Below are 18343 nucleotides of genomic sequence, written 5' to 3'. Positions count from 1 at the left end.
AAGAAGGAAACAAAAGGGGAGAAGTAATTTTGCAGCTATGTGGATAAATGAATGTTCTCAAAGATAAAAAGCAAAGCCGTAGAGAAAGGACAGCTTTCTTAGTAAGGACACTAGTGTGATTGACTTCTACGAACATCACATACGCAGTAAACACTTGGATGTATACCTCACAGCACACACAGAGGCTGCTCAACACGAATTTCATGGCTACAACTAAAAAAAAACTGCTGACATTTTAGAAGAAAATGTTGCAAATTAGATGTAGGTCAGGATTTGTTTAGAGGGTCTTCAACTTAATGATCCATGAAAGAACAGAGCAATAGCCAGTCTTCCAAAGTCAATCTCCAGCCTCGAAGACACCGATGAAGGAGCAGACAGCTGTGACACAGGCCTGTCACTCTGACTCAAGAGGCTGATGCTCAGGAGTTCCCTGCTAGGCTGGGACATACGGTTAGACCTTGTTTCGAGAAAACACCAAGTTGGGCTGTTTAAGAGCACTTGTTGCTCTTGGAGAGTGTTTAATTAAGACTTCAGAGTTCTAACATTAATCAATGGAGTTCTGATAACTATTAGCCCACTGTAAAGCATTCCACTCTATGATCCACTATCATAGTCACAAGTTGAAGATTTTAAGCTCCCTTTGGTTGTCTTTTAACTATGGACTTAAAGGCGTTCCTCACTATGCTAAATTTGTGTGCATCCAGTCTTCCAGATGGAGATAAAAATGCTCCTCTTGACCCTTCTGTTCCATGAAAGCTGTATGTCTTCCCTGAGCTCACTTTAGTGACTGCCCACACTTTTAACAAAAATTGTTTACCATACCTCGACTGTGACACAAATATGCTATCTACTACCCTTTTCTACAATGTGGAGTTCAATACAGACTACAATTTAACACCTATTTTTGTAAACTTGAAAAGATAATTGTAAGCTTCAGGAAACCCACTCTGATCAATCTCCCATGGGTCAAATATACTTTGTCCCGATAAGTACCTCAGTCAATCAATAGCCTAGCTTTCCCACCTGTTACCTATGCCAGAGGATGGGATTCCTTCCACATTCCTCAGTTCTGGGACCCCCTGTCCTCAACTACTAAGACCATGCATCTGAAGGTTTCAAATGTACTCCTAAGGACGTTTTTTCTCCCTAAACTACTTAACTTTATTTTCTCCCTCCAATGTGTGTTTGTGTTTCAGCATCCTGGCAAGTCCAGGAGGTTACTCAAAATCTGCATCCAGAACAGCGTCAGGAAAGCTACCCACAGGTGCTACAGTCTGCCTCCCAGAATCCTCTACTGGGCCTGCACGCTCCTAGCCACAGATGGTTCCACAGATCCTGGACAGCCATGAAAAAGCCAGCTCTCCCAGAAGTTGATCGGCATCCCAATTTTCTTAGGTTTCTCGAAGACAGAAAGTCAGCAAAAAGTAACTCTTACTCCTGCCCCACAATTACCTCTTCCTAGTTCCTCATTTTTTATTTTTGATTTATTTTTTATTGGATATTTTATGTATTTATATTTTAAATGTTATCCCCTCCTCCCTTCTAAACCTCGTCCCCTTTCCCTGGCCTCTATGAAGATGCTCCCACTCCCACCCACTCCCACCTCAATTTCCTGGCATTCCCCTACGCTGGGGAAACAAGCTTTCACAGGACCAAGGACTTCTTTTCCTATTGATGCCAGACAATGTCATCCTCTGCTATATATGTGCCTGGAGCCATCAGTCTCTTCGTATGTATTCTTTGGTTGGTGGTGTAGTCCCTGGCTCTGGGGGGTCTGGTTGGTTGATATTGTTCTTCCTATGGAGTTGCAAACCCCTTCAGCTCCTTCAGTCCTTTCTTTAACTCCTCCACTGGGGTCCCTGTGTTCAGTCTGATGGTTAGCTGCAAGCATCCTCATCTGTATCAGTAAGGCTCTGCCAGAGCCTCTCAGGACACATCCATGTCAGACTCCTGTCAGCAAGCACTTCTTGGCCATCAGCAACAGTGACTGGGTTTGGTGGCAGAGGAATGTTGGGTAACAGAGGATTCTGCTAGACCCCTCCGAGGGACCTGGGCCTGCATCATCACTCACCACCTACCAGGAACAAGCCAGGTAAGGCAGCATATAAGGCAGATTGCTTGTTACCCCAGCCCTCCTTCTCTCCCCAAGCCCCTCTCTTGTCCTCTTTCCCCCTCTCTCTCTATTTCCATGTGTTCCTAATTGGCCTATCTTCCCCTCTTTCTCAATTTTTGTCCTTCTATGCCCCCTTTTCTGCCCTCATAGCTCTGCTCCTGTCTTTATGTCCCCTACCCTTTCTCCAAGTATCCCCTCCCCCACCTTTCCCAAATAAACCCCTCTTTTACCAGGTCTGTTGCATGGTATAATTTCTCAGGGAGACACTTTGTCATGGGTCCACAAGGTACCTCTGTACTGCTGTCATTGCATTTATATTTCATAACAGAGAGGATCAATTTTCAGTTACCAGTACCCACGAGGGAGCTAACAACAATCTTTAATTCTTAACCCTCATCTGGCCTCCACAGGCACCAGACACTCTTGTGGTACATGTACATACATGTAGGCAATGCACTCATACACATAGCATAAAAATAAATACTATTTTTTTAAAAAAATGGAAACAAAAAGAGAAACTGATAAACCACAAGGAAATAGACACACAATCTCTCTCCCTCTTTCTCCTCCCTCCCCATATATATAATAATCACGACAATTTGTTTTTAAAGGGTATAAGGTATATGGAGAGCTTAACCAAGATCGCTATAGAGATAGCCACAGGCACAACCGTTGGTCATTATCAGATGTGATAGAAGCCACTACGTACCCATTGGGATAACTGAACTCAGAAGACAGACCTCACCAAATGCTGATAGGACACTGAAGCCATCAGCCTTTGTCGGTTGGAATTTAAGGGTGTACAGGTGCTACTGAAAGGGCAAACTGTCTCACAGGTCAAGGATGTACTTCATTCCCACATAGCAATCTTACTATATTCCTCTAAAGAGAAGTATGTGCTACATTGATAAGAAAACTCTCATGCATTGTTAATAGGTACATTCATGGTAACTGGACACTTGAAACAAAGATACATTGTAATTAAACTGAATATTTTCACAAAGGAATGCTACTCAGGAGCGGGATAAACACACAATGTAGACAATCTCCCACACATTGGACAACAAAAGAAACCAATATAGAAAAACATGCTTTGTGATTTAATTGCTAAGAATTTCTAATAAGGAAATTTTATCTATAGTGTTAGAAAACAGCATAGCTTCCAGGTGACAAGGGGCCTTCATGACAGAAAATGGACATAGTCAAAAGGGGTATGGGGTATATCTGACTGAATATAAATTAAGCTTACTCAAGTTGATGTTTAGGGATTCCAGACTACAGCTGGCGACAGGACTCCACAGATAAAGCATTGCCTGTGCTAGCGTGAGGACGGGAATTTGGAACCCACATAAACGCTATGCAGGCTCTGTGGCTGCCCGCAATCCCAATACTCTGAGGACAGAGACAAGTGACATGGTGAGCTAGTTGGGTTCACTGAAAAATTATGACTCAACTAATCAAGTGGGGAGGAATGGAGAAAGTCACTGCTACCAATCTGTAGCTTCTGATCTACACTTGCGAGCATGTGTGCACACACTCGCACATGCATGCATGCAGTGAACACACAACACACTTGCAAAAAAAAAAACAGTCTAGACTATAATTGGCTGACATCACAAACTATCTAAACAGCACATCTAATCACAAGCAGAAAGAATACATACTCAATAATTTACATCATTTGATATATTTAATTTTCTATATCACGTGGCTTTTTATGAGGAAGGGAGTGGAGAGGAAAGGAGAGAGGGAAAGGGAGAGGTTATTTACTGGAAATCAAAGGAAGGGGTTTGAGATGTGCCAGCTTGCTTTCAAAACAAACATTTATATAACCGAGATTAAAATGTAACCAGCCCCTTTCAGCAAAGCAGATAAAGATCTAGGTTGTCTGAACTTGTTTTGCAGCTCTGTAAAATGCTACAGTGTGCCTGACACTTGGGCAGGATCCTGTGGCAGATCTCCTGTGTAAAGGCTCTGCAGAACGGATATCTTGTTAAAACTGAGATCAGGGTAGAGGTCTGGAGACAGAACACTCCATTAGGGGGTACCTGTCATTGTCATTACCAATGTGACTTCTGCTTCAAACTCTTTTTTAGTTTACTGCTACCCCCTCCACCAGCCTTGAAACTTCAACTATACTTTTACCCAAAATAGAAGTGTTTATTAACTTTGAAAGATAGGGCTTTGTCACCCTGTTCTATTTACACTGAGGCTCTTGCCTCTCAATTTAAATAGATCAAGATGGATGGACGGAGGTGGTTATCCCCAGTGTTTTGGATATCCATACTCAAAATGTATATGCAGGACCAGTGCGTGACACGTGCTGAATAAGTGATGGCTGAATTAAGAAACCAGAGCTTTTAACAACAACAACAAAAGGTTAAAACGCTGACACCCCCACCCCCACCCACATATAGACTAAAGAGAGACAGTACCCCATTAGAAGGATTTAAATGACTTTTATTTTCCAGGCAGGGTGGGCCTCGTGTCCAATAGAGGGAACCTTGACAGCTCATACTGGAGTGTTACCTGAAGTGGATTAATAATAGATTAACTAAGGTCACTACATTTCAAGCTTAACATTGTCAAATGATCTCTTTTACTTAAAATCCTATCCAAAGGAGAGAATCGGCTACTCCAGAAGAGTGCTGTTCCTCACAGAAAGTCACTGGGGGAGTCAGTAGCTGACTGAACAGGAGTTGGGACAGGTTTCCGTTTGAAAAAAGCCATGAGGCAAATGCAGGACTTCAAGGACCGTTCCAAGGCTCACGAGGTTTTTTCTTTTGCTCCAAGGAAATAAAGATACCGTCTTTGCGGTTAACACAGACTGCCAGCCAAAGCAGATTCCACGACAGTAGGAAGCGTGGCTGGTGGTGGCCTTGCAAGGACTTTCCTTTAGGTGCAGCGGAGGGGGGGCGGGTGTTTTTGTTTGTTTTGCTTTTGCTTTGTTTGTTTTCTGTTTTACTACTGGGTTCTTGCGGTTCCCCAAAGATCAGTGTAGACTGAACCACCGTGAGTAATAGTTGACCTACACACTACGGGAAAGCTAAGCTGAGCCGGGAGTCCTAAGCTTCAAGTGGGGCTTCAGCAAAGCCTTCTGGGAAGTTGCCCTGGGCTCCATCTACGCCCAGCAAAGTTTTAATCCCTCCCTGAAGGACAGAAGCTACCAACGAAAAATTGGGAGAAAACACACAAGGATTCTGCAGAAATGCCTTGTTTTTGCTAGAAATTGCCAGCACTGTTTGTCACAGTACAGCGTTAGCCATCTCGGCTTAAAAACCTACTTACTGTAAAGTGTCAGAAAGCTTCTGTGAAGGGGGGAGACTTTAACAAAAACTAGGCAGATACCAGGAGTGTTAATAATACCTATATTTATTAATTTATTAATATTTATTAATTTAGTGACTTTTGGCTCTTATCTAAGGGTAATATGCCTTAGTTTTCAGACTTTCCCATGGTCAATGGATACAAATTGCCATTAAACAAAACGAAGTCTACTTTGGTGACCTTAAGAGCTAGAGTATGTGTAGCTTTATGTGCATGTTCTCCAGAAGAAAAAAATGTTCCTCAAACCATACTCTTCTACAGCAAGGAAAGTTAGGAGGTTCGTTTGACTATAGAAATGTAATTCCAAGAGTCCCGAGCCAAAGATGCCAGGTAAGCTTACTTCTGTTTGTTCTAAAGATGAAACCTAACCAAAAAGGATGCTGAAGGACGTGAGAGAGGGAGACAGGCTTCGCTGAATCCTTTCCACTAAAGCACCGAAGCAGCGCACTCAAACGGACTTCAACCTAAGTCAGAAAAAACTCAACCAAATCTTTCACTCTATCGGAATAAAAGCTTTATTGAGAGAGCAGGGGTGGTGGGGGCGGTGGGGTGCGGTGGGGAGAAAAGTATGAAATATATTTTTAAAGTAATTTTAAAATTCTGTGAAGAAGTAGTGATATTAATAAAAGGCCTTGCTTCTGGCACTTAGTGTGGATATCTTTTTAGTTTGGGATATAATTAGCTACATTTTAAAATTGTCTTTAAAATTGTCCCATTTTAAATTAGATTTTCATAAAGAAGGTATTTTTTAAAGAATCAGCTGATTTGGTGAGTCTATTTAAAAGCAAAACAAAAAAAAAAAAAAGGCAAAACAAAACAAAAACATGTAAGTCTGTGGCTTTATCCTTTTTTCTCCAGAGCAAAAAGCAAAGTTCCCCAGAACCAGAAACAATGTAATCTGTATGGAACATACTTGCTTTCTGTTTCTGTACAAGTCTCTGGGGAACTGTAACAGATTGGTACTTTAGAAGCCAGAATGGAGACCTTTCCTGCAGAAACCATTTAACCAGTCAGGGGGTGTGGACCAGGCAGGGGTAAGTGGTGAGGGGCTCGGTGGCCAGGGGACTGTTGCAAAACAGAAGTAGCAGAGCTCTCCTGCCCTCTAGTGGTTCGACCTCGGAAATGCAACCTCCTTAATGGATTTGTTTTATTCTCTCTCTCTCCCGGGTTTACTTTGGATTATTTCAAGTACATTTAATTAAAGACAACTTTACGCCGGTATCAGGGACAGCAGAGATCTGGCTAGTCCTTCGGTAATTTAGATTACTCCGATTCAATAATTTAGATCATTTGCATTGGCACTAAAATGATATCACTAAGATCTCGGCTCACTCCCGGACACACCCTAAACACCCCTATTTTGCCTAATTGCCTGCATCACTTCCTTCTGTTCACCTTGAAAGGTAGAAAAGGAAGAGAAAGTGTGCCTAGTGGGGTCACTGTTGCACTGTTTGTGCGGAAACCAGTGCTGGCTGAGGACGACAGTCCCCCGTGAGCCACATATTTGAATGTGAATTTCTCATCTATCATTTTTATTTACTGCAGTTAATTCTAACTTTTCAGTTTCTAACCTTTCCTTCTGAAACGTACACTATACACTTACACATATAAACAAAGACATTGATGGTGCTCAGACCAGTCTTAATTTCACCCATTTTTTTTCTGTTTATTCACTCAGAGGATTGCTCTCTAGTCCCACATGCTTCAAATGATAGTGCACACGTGCTTTGTACACTGTCCAAACCGTAAATTAGTGCAAAACCTGATATTACAATCACTATTACACAAATATGGAGAATGTATCAAGTGTGCGTTAGCATATCAGTACTAAACACAACAGTAATCGATATGCCTCTTTGGCTTAGTCTTTCTTCTTTTTCTCTCTCTTTAAATGTCCCAATATTAGCATGTGGCAATATTCTATGGGAATTTGCTTCACACCGCTGCGGGCATAGCCACAAGAGCAACTTTGAGTCATAGGCACAATTAGGAGTTGCTGGGAAGGTTGCTCACCTGCAGAGGCGTGCTCCATGAAGAAGAAAAAGTTGCTCCTGGTGGAAATGTATGTACGGATGGCTGGAAGCTGGGAGGGTGTAATGTCTGGATTCTGGAGAGTGCAGCTAAGCAAGCACCTGCTAATGACATCTCCAGCTGTTCTCCATTCATTCCCGTCACCCCAGATTCCAATGTGCACGCTTAATGCTTGCCTGCTAATTCCCTTAACGTAAAACATGGGGAGATCAATGTTAAATTATTTAATCCTTTAAAGAAACCCACTTTTACACTCTTCAGTTAAATTAAGAATCATTTGATAGAAAATATAGTTTTCAATGGCAGCTTTTATACTAATTTATAAAATTAGGGAACTAAATTATTTCCCACTTTGTTTGTTGGTTCTGACAGTGCTTTGCCGGGTAGCCCAGGCTCACCTCAAGTTCATGATCCTCCTCACTCAGCCTCCTTAGTGTTGGGCTAGCAGGCAGGTGCTGAAGTGTGCAGCCTGTTTAATCTCATTGGCAGTGAAGGATGGTCAGGCCTGACAATTATTAAGCTTGGAATATTAGCATATTTACCTTACACTGGGTGGCCAGTGTTCAGGTAAAATTCGACAATAAAGATGGCAGAGGATTAGAATACAACAACAACAAAGACAAACACACACATACAAGAATGTACACTGTGAGAACAGCCAGGCAGCCAGGAACCATCAAAGGACTGGTTTGTACGCTCGCTCTGACTTGTCGTAACTTAGTGAGTAGACATTGCTGATCTGTCGTTTTCCTCTCCAGTCCTGTGTCTCCTCAATGTCCCTCACACTGAGAGTTTCCTTCATGCTACGCAGATGAAAGTCTGGCGCCACAGAGGTAGCTTTCCTGAAATATGGTGCTCGGAACTTTAATCCCTTCAGATATTTTTATCAAAGAGATTTAGAAAATGATATTCATCACTCAATGATGAGTTATGATATATTACTATGTTTGATGTTTTGATGTTTCCCAAAAAACCCACATCTCTGTGTGAAACCAATGTTCAAACATTTTATTTTTGAACCATCTAGGACTTTTTTTATTTTAAATAAGTAAAAATATATAAGCACATGTGTACATTATACTATGCATTCATGGATTTTACACATGACACACTTCAGTGCATATGATCTCATTAAGCAGAGGACTTAATGCAGGTAGAGGGTCTGGAGGAGAGGCTAACAGTAGCTCAGTGAGGATCAGGTCATCCTAGAGAAAGGCAAAACTCAAAGCTAAGCAATAGGTGCCCTTAATACTAATAAGATAATAGCATTTGTCTCTCACTCAATCAGCAGGCTGAGGCAAGCTGCAGCAGGAAATGGGGAGATTTAACAACTGAGCCCCACACATGTTCACATGTGTATCAAATGAAATCTATGCCACATAGTGGGAAGGGAAATTAGGATTATAGGATTATAATTCAATGTACAGCATTAGAATGCCCAAGGACTTTCTTCCCGATCTGCACACTCCTTCTCTACATGTGGCTTCCCACAAACACATCCAATTCACCCCAATTCTAGCTCCTCTAGGAAGCTTGAGTTCATCAGCATATATAAGATCAGTGTTTGTTATTTAACCAACCATAAAAACCTTAACCCATTTTCTGAGCAAACATTTTGGGGGAGACCAAGAAGACCCAGAGGGATTTAGTGAAAAACCAAAGGGTCTTCACTCAGGAAAGATGGATGCACTACTGCTAGTGTCAGCGGACAGGCAGAGTGTTGACGTAAGCTTTGTTTCCAACCCTATAAAGAAAGAGCAAAGAGGGCGAAGAGACTAAATATAGCACTCTTTCCAGAGCATGGGCAGATGCTAGCAATAAATACAGGTCATACTAAAAAAATATAAAGGACATTATGTTTGGGTGCTGGGTGAGGGGTAGTTTGGGCCTATGAGAGAGAGAGAGAGAGAGAGAGAGAGAGAGAGAGAGAGAGAGAGAGAGAGAGAGAGAGAGAGACAGAGAGAGAGACAGAGACACAGAGAGAGACACAGAGAGAGAGAGACAGAGAGATAAGGGCAGAGACAGAAAGAGACAGAGAGAGACAAAGAGACAGAGAAAGACAAAGACAGATAGAGACAGACAGACAGAGGCAGACAGAGAGAGAGAGACAGATAGACAGAGACAGACAGAGAGAGTGAGACAGAGAGAGAGAGAGAGAGACAGAGAGAGAGCGAGAGAAGCACATTTTCCTTGAGTTCCTGTGCCAAAGGACAGGTTAGCAACAGAGAAGGACACACATGTACAGAGCATGCTATCTATGACACTGGGGTCTTCATTTGGAATTTCTGCCCTAGATGTGATAAGTGGAGAGCGTGGTAGGACAAAGAGAAGTGTGGCTTATGGGAAGAACACTGGGGAAACTTACAAAGGCCATTGGCCAGATTTCCCAGGGTGCCCCTTTCTTCGAACTAAGAATGTGAATTTCCACTCAAGCTCAAGGGAGAAAAGTTATTCCCTTTTTAACTCAGTCTATACTCAAAAAACCTAACCATTAAGTATATCAGTGGCAAATTAGGTTCTATTTTCTGTCTCCAACTACCATGCCCCCGTATTAGTCAATTTTCCTTTACTGCAATGAAATCCCAGAGGGCAACTGTATTATAGAGATAAGTTTATCTAGATCACAGTCTTGTAAGCTGAAGGTCTTGAGATCATCTCAGCTGTGCATCAGGTCAGTGTGGTGACGAATACTGAAGACGACCCAGCAAGTGTCACCATAGTGGTAGGGAGAGTGTATGTGCATATAAGGGAAGAGAACACAACACACACACACACACACACACACACACACACACACACACACACACACAGAGAGAGAGAGAGAGAGAGAGAGAGAGAGAACAGAGAGACAGAGAGACAGAGAGACAGACAGAGACAAACAAAGACAGAGACAGACAGACAGAGAGACAGATAGTATAAAAGGCACATATTCACATATTTTCACTTGAAGACATACTGTGCAGCAGGCCATGGTTTTTCCAAGCAGTTTTTCTTTTTGGGACAGAATTTAATGTTTTTAGCTCAAGGTGGCCTTGAGCTTATGATCCTCCTGCCTCAGCAGATTTTATGGTTCAGATTCTTTCATTCACTTGTATGCTGAATCTCCTTTTAAAAAAGTGCCCATCATAAAATGCTGCCCTAGTTGTAGAGTATGTTGAGTGTGTTACAAAGAGTAAGTATGTACCTGGCAGGCAGAAGTGGCCACCCCCACGTGAGGTGGAGGAGAGAATGAGGCAGCACTAGATGTGAGGAGACTCCTGTGGGCTGACCTGAGTGGGGACATACTTTCATACCCCTGCTCCCTGAGTGTGGCAGCCTAAGGACATAATAATTGTAGGACCTTAAAGTTTTAACGGCTATGATTTAATAAAGAAATCAATGTGCTTCCTTGCTAGTCTGTGTTTCTTTGAAATAAAAATTATGACTAAACCACTGATTATGCCCTGGTGAAAGGCCTTAGACTCCAGCTCCAGGGAATAAGGAGTTTTCAGATGCCAGGGTTCGAAAGAGCTCAAAAGTGACAAACAGTCAAATAATGGCAGGCAGGAATATACCAGTGGTAACTCCTTTGGGAGCTGCACTTGGTGGCATTGGACATTCTGAAGAAAATTGAGGTTTCACCAAAATGCTGAAGAAGTTACCTGACGGAAAGTCTTTCCTTAGTAAACACAGCGTAGGTAAGCGAGGCTTCCTTATTCTGTACTTCTGAACTTCGCGGATGCACAGTATTTAGGAGTGCCCTGAGGTTGACCCTGGAGAGTACTTTATCTACAGAATCACAGGGCCTAGCCTGACACAGTTAAAGTAAATTGCAACGTTCCTGTTAGGGGAAAAAGCTCATGCCCCAAATGACGAAGACTGTACTATGCAATACTGACTCTCTGGGGGAAAAGGTAACTCCCTCTATTTTCTCAGGACGCAGGCCCTTGAAATAAGCACGGCTTTATTCTAACCAACGGTTGTCCCCAGATGTTCACTTTAAAGCAGTCAGGAATGTTAGAATTTCCTGCAGATGGAAACATAAGGTGGGGAGAGTCTGCCATGGCATCACCTGATGCCCAACCTCATTGGTTTCATCATCCATTAAGAAGGGGTTGCAGACATTATGGGCCGGTGACAGTGGGACGGATCCGAGCATGTTCTCCAGCTTATGCAGTTAAACAGCTCAGCTGCAGTCAGTGGCCTGTCCTTTCTTATCATCCTAACCATCTATACTCCACTTTCAGGAAGAGGTGTTGGTGAAGATGTTCTCTCTATGACCAGAGCAAGAATACAGACAGTCACAGAGACAAAGGCATGCTGGAGTGACATGGGACCAACTGCAGTGTGGTATGAATGACAAGGGCATGCCCTGGCTCTATGTCAGGGCAGTTTCGTTGGTGAAGGAGAAAGTGGAGAGAAGATAATATCAGTGCTGTCCTTACAGCCCATAGTCTGCCATCTGTTTCTGGAAAATATTGTCTACAATGTTCATGCAGGATACTGGAGAAAATTGTCCCTCAGACCAACTGACTATCAACTCAGATACAAAACTCATTGCCATGTGTGGTCAGTATTTGTTAAAACTTTAGTTTTTTTATACCTCTAGCCAAGTCTACTCTCGAGAACTGTTCCTAAGCATAGGCCAATGTGGTTGATAGTTAATAAAAAGTATTATCTGTTTTACTTAAATTTGGGCTTTGTTTCTCTCATACCACCTCCCATAAGTTTCTAAAGCCTTTACATTTTAAACCCAAGGGCAGTGGGCCATGCTGGCCATGAGCCAGTCTTGGAACCTCTCTCCTGACTGGGGCACCTCTATTTGGTCAAGGGAGTATGCATGTAGCCTGGGATCTCCTCACTGGCTTGATCTAAGATGAACTCAAGTAACCAATCCCAATGGAGAGTGCCTCGGTCTCCATCCATTTTCTTCCGTAAGATCCATTAAAAACTCAGTGGGTCCGGGCAACCCGGCTGCTTTTCTCACGGGGATCCCCTCCCACTCCTGAGAATCCTTTCTCAGTTCCCCTTAATCACTTTGCTTGTTGTACGGACTCCATGACTGCGTTATCTTACTCTTCCTGGGTGTGAGATAACAAACTCAAAGGCTCAGGGTAGTTTTGGTGACCACTGAGGGTCTGACATCAAATTGTCGCATGGGAAACTCACCAGGAGCTGAGAAATAAAAAAGCCATCATGGGACCAATGGATTGTACTACTGTGGTTATCCTCACTATTGTCCATGGTAAGATCAAGGAGTAAACAGTGCCCAGATGGTGATTTCTAGAAAGATATACAGTCAGTCGATGCTGCGTTTACTTTGGAAATGAGCTTAAGGAAGGTACATATCACACAGTTGGTGGTTTGGTAAGCAAGACCGTCTTGGAAGCAGATTCAATTCAAAACAATTGCTACTCTGAAAGCCTGGAACCATGATGCCTGCATCTGCTCAGACCATGCGTTCACATGGAGACCAGCTGCTGGGCCTTGCTTCTGGAATCTCTGCAAAAGAAAAACAGCAGTTGCTTTCTGAAACTCATGTGCTGGGGACAATGCACAGTTCTCACTTCTTCACTGTGTGAAACAAATCCACGACACTCTGAGATTCTCTCAGCTTTTTTCTTCATAAATTAAAAAGTTTTACAAAGGAATAGAAGAGACAGCAGATGAAAACTATTATTGGTCCAATTTGCATTATCCTTGGGTTCTTTTCCCTTTTTTTTTTCTATTTTCAAGTCTGTCCTGAAATGATTCTATCATGTATTTATAACCTTTAATTCACATTTGTTGTTTAGCAAGTGTTTATAAAGTTAGTAATTGTATGCAAGATTTTATAAGTTCTGTCTTTCATCTAAAATTATAATTAGAAAATGGGCTCGCTCCCTGACTGAGGAAGTCCACTTTTATAGCCAGGGGCAGAAGTATCAACAGAAGATTTGAAGCAGATGCCCTTACCTTCATCTGACTTCCCCTCTCCTCCTCGTCCTCTTCGTCCTCCTCATCCTCTTCCTCGTCCTCATCCCCCACCCCATTCCGATCTTACCTCCTGCCAACACTTGCACTGAGGAGAATTCTTGCATTAATATTGTGTCTAATGTAAACCAAGAGGAAGATGTAGATTAATGACAGTACAAACTGTTATAAATCACCCATATCTAAGATAGAGGACAGATAAAGATGATATGTAAGTCATGCTATAGATGAATATGGGCCTTTTTCTTCAATTGACCTCTTGTGGTTTTTTTTTTTAGAACTACATATTCATGATGAATGATGCAAAATATAATCCCAAAGACCAGCAGATATCCCAGAGGAGTGAGGGAAGACCCAAGTCGTCATCAGCTGACACGTACCTGTGGGCTGATCAACCATGAGACTATGATACTCCTGGATGCAGGTCAAAACCTCAACACAAACCCCACGCAGGTGACGAGCAGGCTGGGGCCATGTCACCGCGTAATCAACTCTAGGCTATTCTAATCACAATGTGTCCAGAAGCAACACATAGCTTTCCTTAGAGATTATCCTCTTGGCCCTAAACATTTTCTGATTCACTCCTCCCACCTCTTGACCCATAGCCATGTGGAGATTCAATGCAGACAATGTTTTGCTTGTGTGTGTTTTTGTTACAATCGTATGCTAGCTCCCGCGCTGGTCTGCCGAGCTCGGATGAGGAGCTCTTCTGAGGCAGTTGCAGATATGGTCCTGGGCATGAACTTTTTCTGGCTGGAATCTCAAAAGGGCTCACAAGCCTGCTTACATCAGAGAGCCTTAGTTCTCAGACTTCTGGCTCCATGACTAGAAATAAGTTATATTTCACCTCATATTTTTGCAGAATTATTGTGGCATGTTATTTACTATTATTATTGAACAGGTATTAAGATTTCATTTATAGATTATGTAGCGGGGAAATGACAGATGATATTTGTAGAGTTGTGCTTTGTATGTCGATGTAATGGTTTTTTAATCAAACTAGCTATAAACGCATGGTAGAAATACTGCATATGTCTAAACAGTGACCTACATTGCTGTAATGGACCACGGAAATGATCCCAATAATATAGTGTTCTGTTTCTTTCAAAGTTCATGTTTGTTGGGGGCTGGTGAGATGGCTCAGTGGTCCACTGCTCTTCCAGAGGACCTGAGTTCAGTTCCCAGCACCCAATTCAGGCAGCTCACAATCGTCTGTAACTACAGGTCCATGGAATCTGACCTCTTTAGGCTCCTGTACTCATGTAGTACCCTCACCCACACATACTTGAAACTAATAAATATAAGTATGTTTTTCTTAAAATCACATTTGTTACATAGTTAAGACTCTAATGTCTCAGGAGATATATCATTCCTATAAAGAAATATATTTAGAGAAGGTAGACACAATTTGTGGCACTGTTCTCTTTTGTCCCACTAGATCAACGTGCTCTAAAATCTTAGCACATTCTTTAGCAACTGAGGCTTCTCCAGTTCAGATCCTCGTGTTGCACGAGGCAGAGGTTCTAGTTACCGTCTACTTTTTCACTGGAAAGTTGAAAAGTACTAAGCCTCGTAGGTAGCAAAGTCATGTAAATGTATCTCAGCTCCCCAAAATATAGCCAGAAAGGGAAACACGCCAAAGAACCTCACACTGCAGAAACTGTGTTACTACTTTGACTGCAAGTCTGTCTGTCTATCCGCACAGGGACACACCTGTCTGCAGGCAACTGCTCCACCACAGTTTGGCCACATGCACATCTTCAGGACTGCAAATCTTTAATGTTTCGAAAACATTCTTTGGTCTTGCACTGCCTTTCACTACTTGAAATGCATGGTTTCTTGGGCAGATATTCACAAAACACTTGACTCTCAACTGGGGGTCGAGACTGTTTGTAGCCCATTTAAAAGACACACAACCCAGGCATTTTATTTACAAGCGGTGAGCCTGGGTTGGGCAGATTTTGGAGTTATTCTAACTTACATCCAGCCATATGTCCCTTGGTACTTGCTGTTTCCCCCGGCCATGTGCTCATGGTCCATCTCTTCTCATGGCTGCTTCCTCTTCTCTCCCTGTCTTTTCTTCTCCACACTCTCTACCTGTGACCCTAGCCCAGTAACTGAACACCCACTTACCTCTAGTGCTCAATCACAGGCTTGACCCTTTATTGATCAATGAACTTGGGGAGTAACATTCCCACAACAAAGCTGGGGTGTGTGACCATATCTCAGGGGCCAGGATTTACCATTTGAATACATAGAAACCCCAGATCAACCCCCTACACTACCCCACCTAATCTCAGAGCCAGAAAGGTGGCTTGTGGAGTGTTTGGAAAGCTGAGGATGTGACTCTGACTAATTGGCATGGCCTGTCAAGGGTCTAGTCACTACAAGTAGACCTAAAGTTCTTTGGCTTTCTCTACTGTAGTATCAATCTGCAGCATAAACAATAGTGACAGAAAACCCACAGGCCTCCTTATTGCCGTATGAAAAAGAGCCCAATGTTGAAGAAAGCCAATGTTTGGCAGACAGCTAGGTCTCACTCAACATTTTCTATAAGACTATTAAGTCAAACAATCTCATTTCCTCTGTTTCCCTGCTTTTACAATGACTGTATCTAAAAAAGGCGGCATGGAAATGGATTTACTTCGTCTAATTAATCTAACACAGAGGACTGGGTAAGTGTGATATAAATGACACCCAACGTACAATTTCCTGGTTAGTTTGCACACTAAGTATCTGGCTTATTATGTAAGCACTGACACTTCAATCATCGATAGAAACTCTTGCTGGGTTTAAGAAACTCCCACTGAAAGCAATTCTTTCTTACAATACTAAGGCACACTCACGCAACCAAGGGAAGAGGCCGCACGGCCCAGGCTGGGATTCTTTGTATTTTGGCTTCCCCTTCTAAGCAGTAATTATGAAGAGACAGAATGACATTAGGAATAGCGCTATCACACTGCCTGTGACATCTACAACGGCACTCTGCGCATCACAGCCCTTAGTGCACACTGACATTTTACTAGTAGCATATGTAGACATTTACTGTCATTTGATAAAAAACGCAACCTGAGGAAGCTGTGATCAAATGAGCCTGCAGACCCATTTCACAGACAGGCACAGAGGCTTTCAAGTGAGGAGCCAAGCCAAGGCTCAAAGAGCCAAAGGTCTGACTCTTCATTCTGCACTTCTGAGTAACTTCTAGTTCAAAGGAATGCATAAGGCATTTGGGAGGGATGCTTCACAGTAAATGCAAACACAGGAAGGCAAGTGTTGGGGGAGGGTACAGATGGCAGCATTTGCTGGCAATGTTACAATATACAGACAGGAAAAAATCAGAAGAAAGTACAAACTATCTGCAAACAGATGTGGAGGATGGGTGACTGTTATCCAACTGGTAATAACTATTATGAATTTTGTTTAAATGTATAATTTAACAAGATTAGGACTAAACACCCCTTGAGTCTCCAAGCAAACCACTTGTTCTTAAAAAAAAAAACACCCACAGTCCTTTACTGCAAACACCTGACAGCACATTCTCTATTTGGGTGGGAATCCCATGGAATCAGAGTTTACTTGTGTTAGCTGTTGCTGTGACAGAAACACTTGACTCACAAGAAAGGGGTCTTATGATGGCTCAAGGTCTTACAGGTCTCAGTCTGAGCTCACTTTGCCCCACTGTTTCTAGGACTGTACTGAGGCAGGGTAACAGGGCGGAAGCCCCAAGGAGAGAAAGGACCAGGTCTCAGTAATGTCTCAAGGGCATTCCTCAAATGATTTAGTTTCCGTCTGTTAGGCAAACCCTGCCTCCTACAACATTTTTATCACCTACAGTGGCACAGACTGGTACCAGGAACTCCATGCATAACTGTTGAAAGGCATCTAAGATCCAAACCAGAACATTTAACCTCTTATGCACTTAGTGCATAGTTAGTATATGTACGTTTGTGTGGATGTGTACAAGTGTGCGTGCCAGTGTGTGTGTGCAGGTGTGGAGACCAGAGGGCACAGGTGAGTGCCTTCCTCTATCCCTCTGCACATTATTTTTAATAGGGCTGAAGCCTGAACCCAAAACTCACTGGTTGGGTAGGCTGCCGGGCCATGGATCTGTCTGTTTCTGCTCTACCACCCTGCCACAGGGCTGGCATTACATGTGTCTAAACACGCCTGGCACTTCCATAGGTGCTGAAGATCTAAGCTCAGGCCCTCTTGCTTTTGCAGCAGGAAGTTCATTGACAGAGTCCTCTGCTCAGCTTCTAGTCCTTTACTTTGAAGATAGAAGTGAGCAACATGTATCTAGTTATAAGAAAAAATAAGTATCCAATATATATCTAACTACAAAGAAGCTGAGTATGTGTACCAAGTATTTTTACAAAAGTGACTTAAACCATGATTCTGAAATTGAAAGAAGCACTTGGCTCTCTCTCTCTCTCTCTCTCTCTCTCTCTCTCTCTCTCTCTGTGTGTGTGTGTGTGTGTGTGTGTGTGTGAGAGAGAGAGAGAGAGAGAGACACATGTGGAGTCAATGCTCAGTCTTTTTTGCAAATTCTGTAGCAAACCATTGCCTAGGCACTAAATTGTAATTATTGGAACATGTGTTCTAGAGAAGTCACTTGTTGGTGGGAGGGAGAGCATCTTCATAGAAGCAGGGGGAGGGGGCATGGAAGAGGGGGGAACCTGGAAAGGGGATAACATTTGAAATGTAAATACATAAATTATCCAGTAAAAAAATAAGCAAAAACATGCACCAAGCGAAGAGACAATAAAGTTTAACTATGGTCTTGTTCAAAAAAAAAAAAAAGAAAAAAAGAATTAGGTTTATAAACATCTTAGCAATAACTGACCAGTTTAACTTAAACCTAGAAAATTAACTTATTTAGAATTCTACTAGCAAATTATTCCTTTTAGTAAGAATATGCTT

Source organism: Rattus rattus, chromosome 1, assembly GCF_011064425.1.
Source record: "Rattus rattus isolate New Zealand chromosome 1, Rrattus_CSIRO_v1, whole genome shotgun sequence".
Classification (NCBI taxonomy): Eukaryota; Metazoa; Chordata; class Mammalia; order Rodentia; family Muridae; genus Rattus; species Rattus rattus.
Note: the sequence above shows the minus strand (reverse complement) of the source record.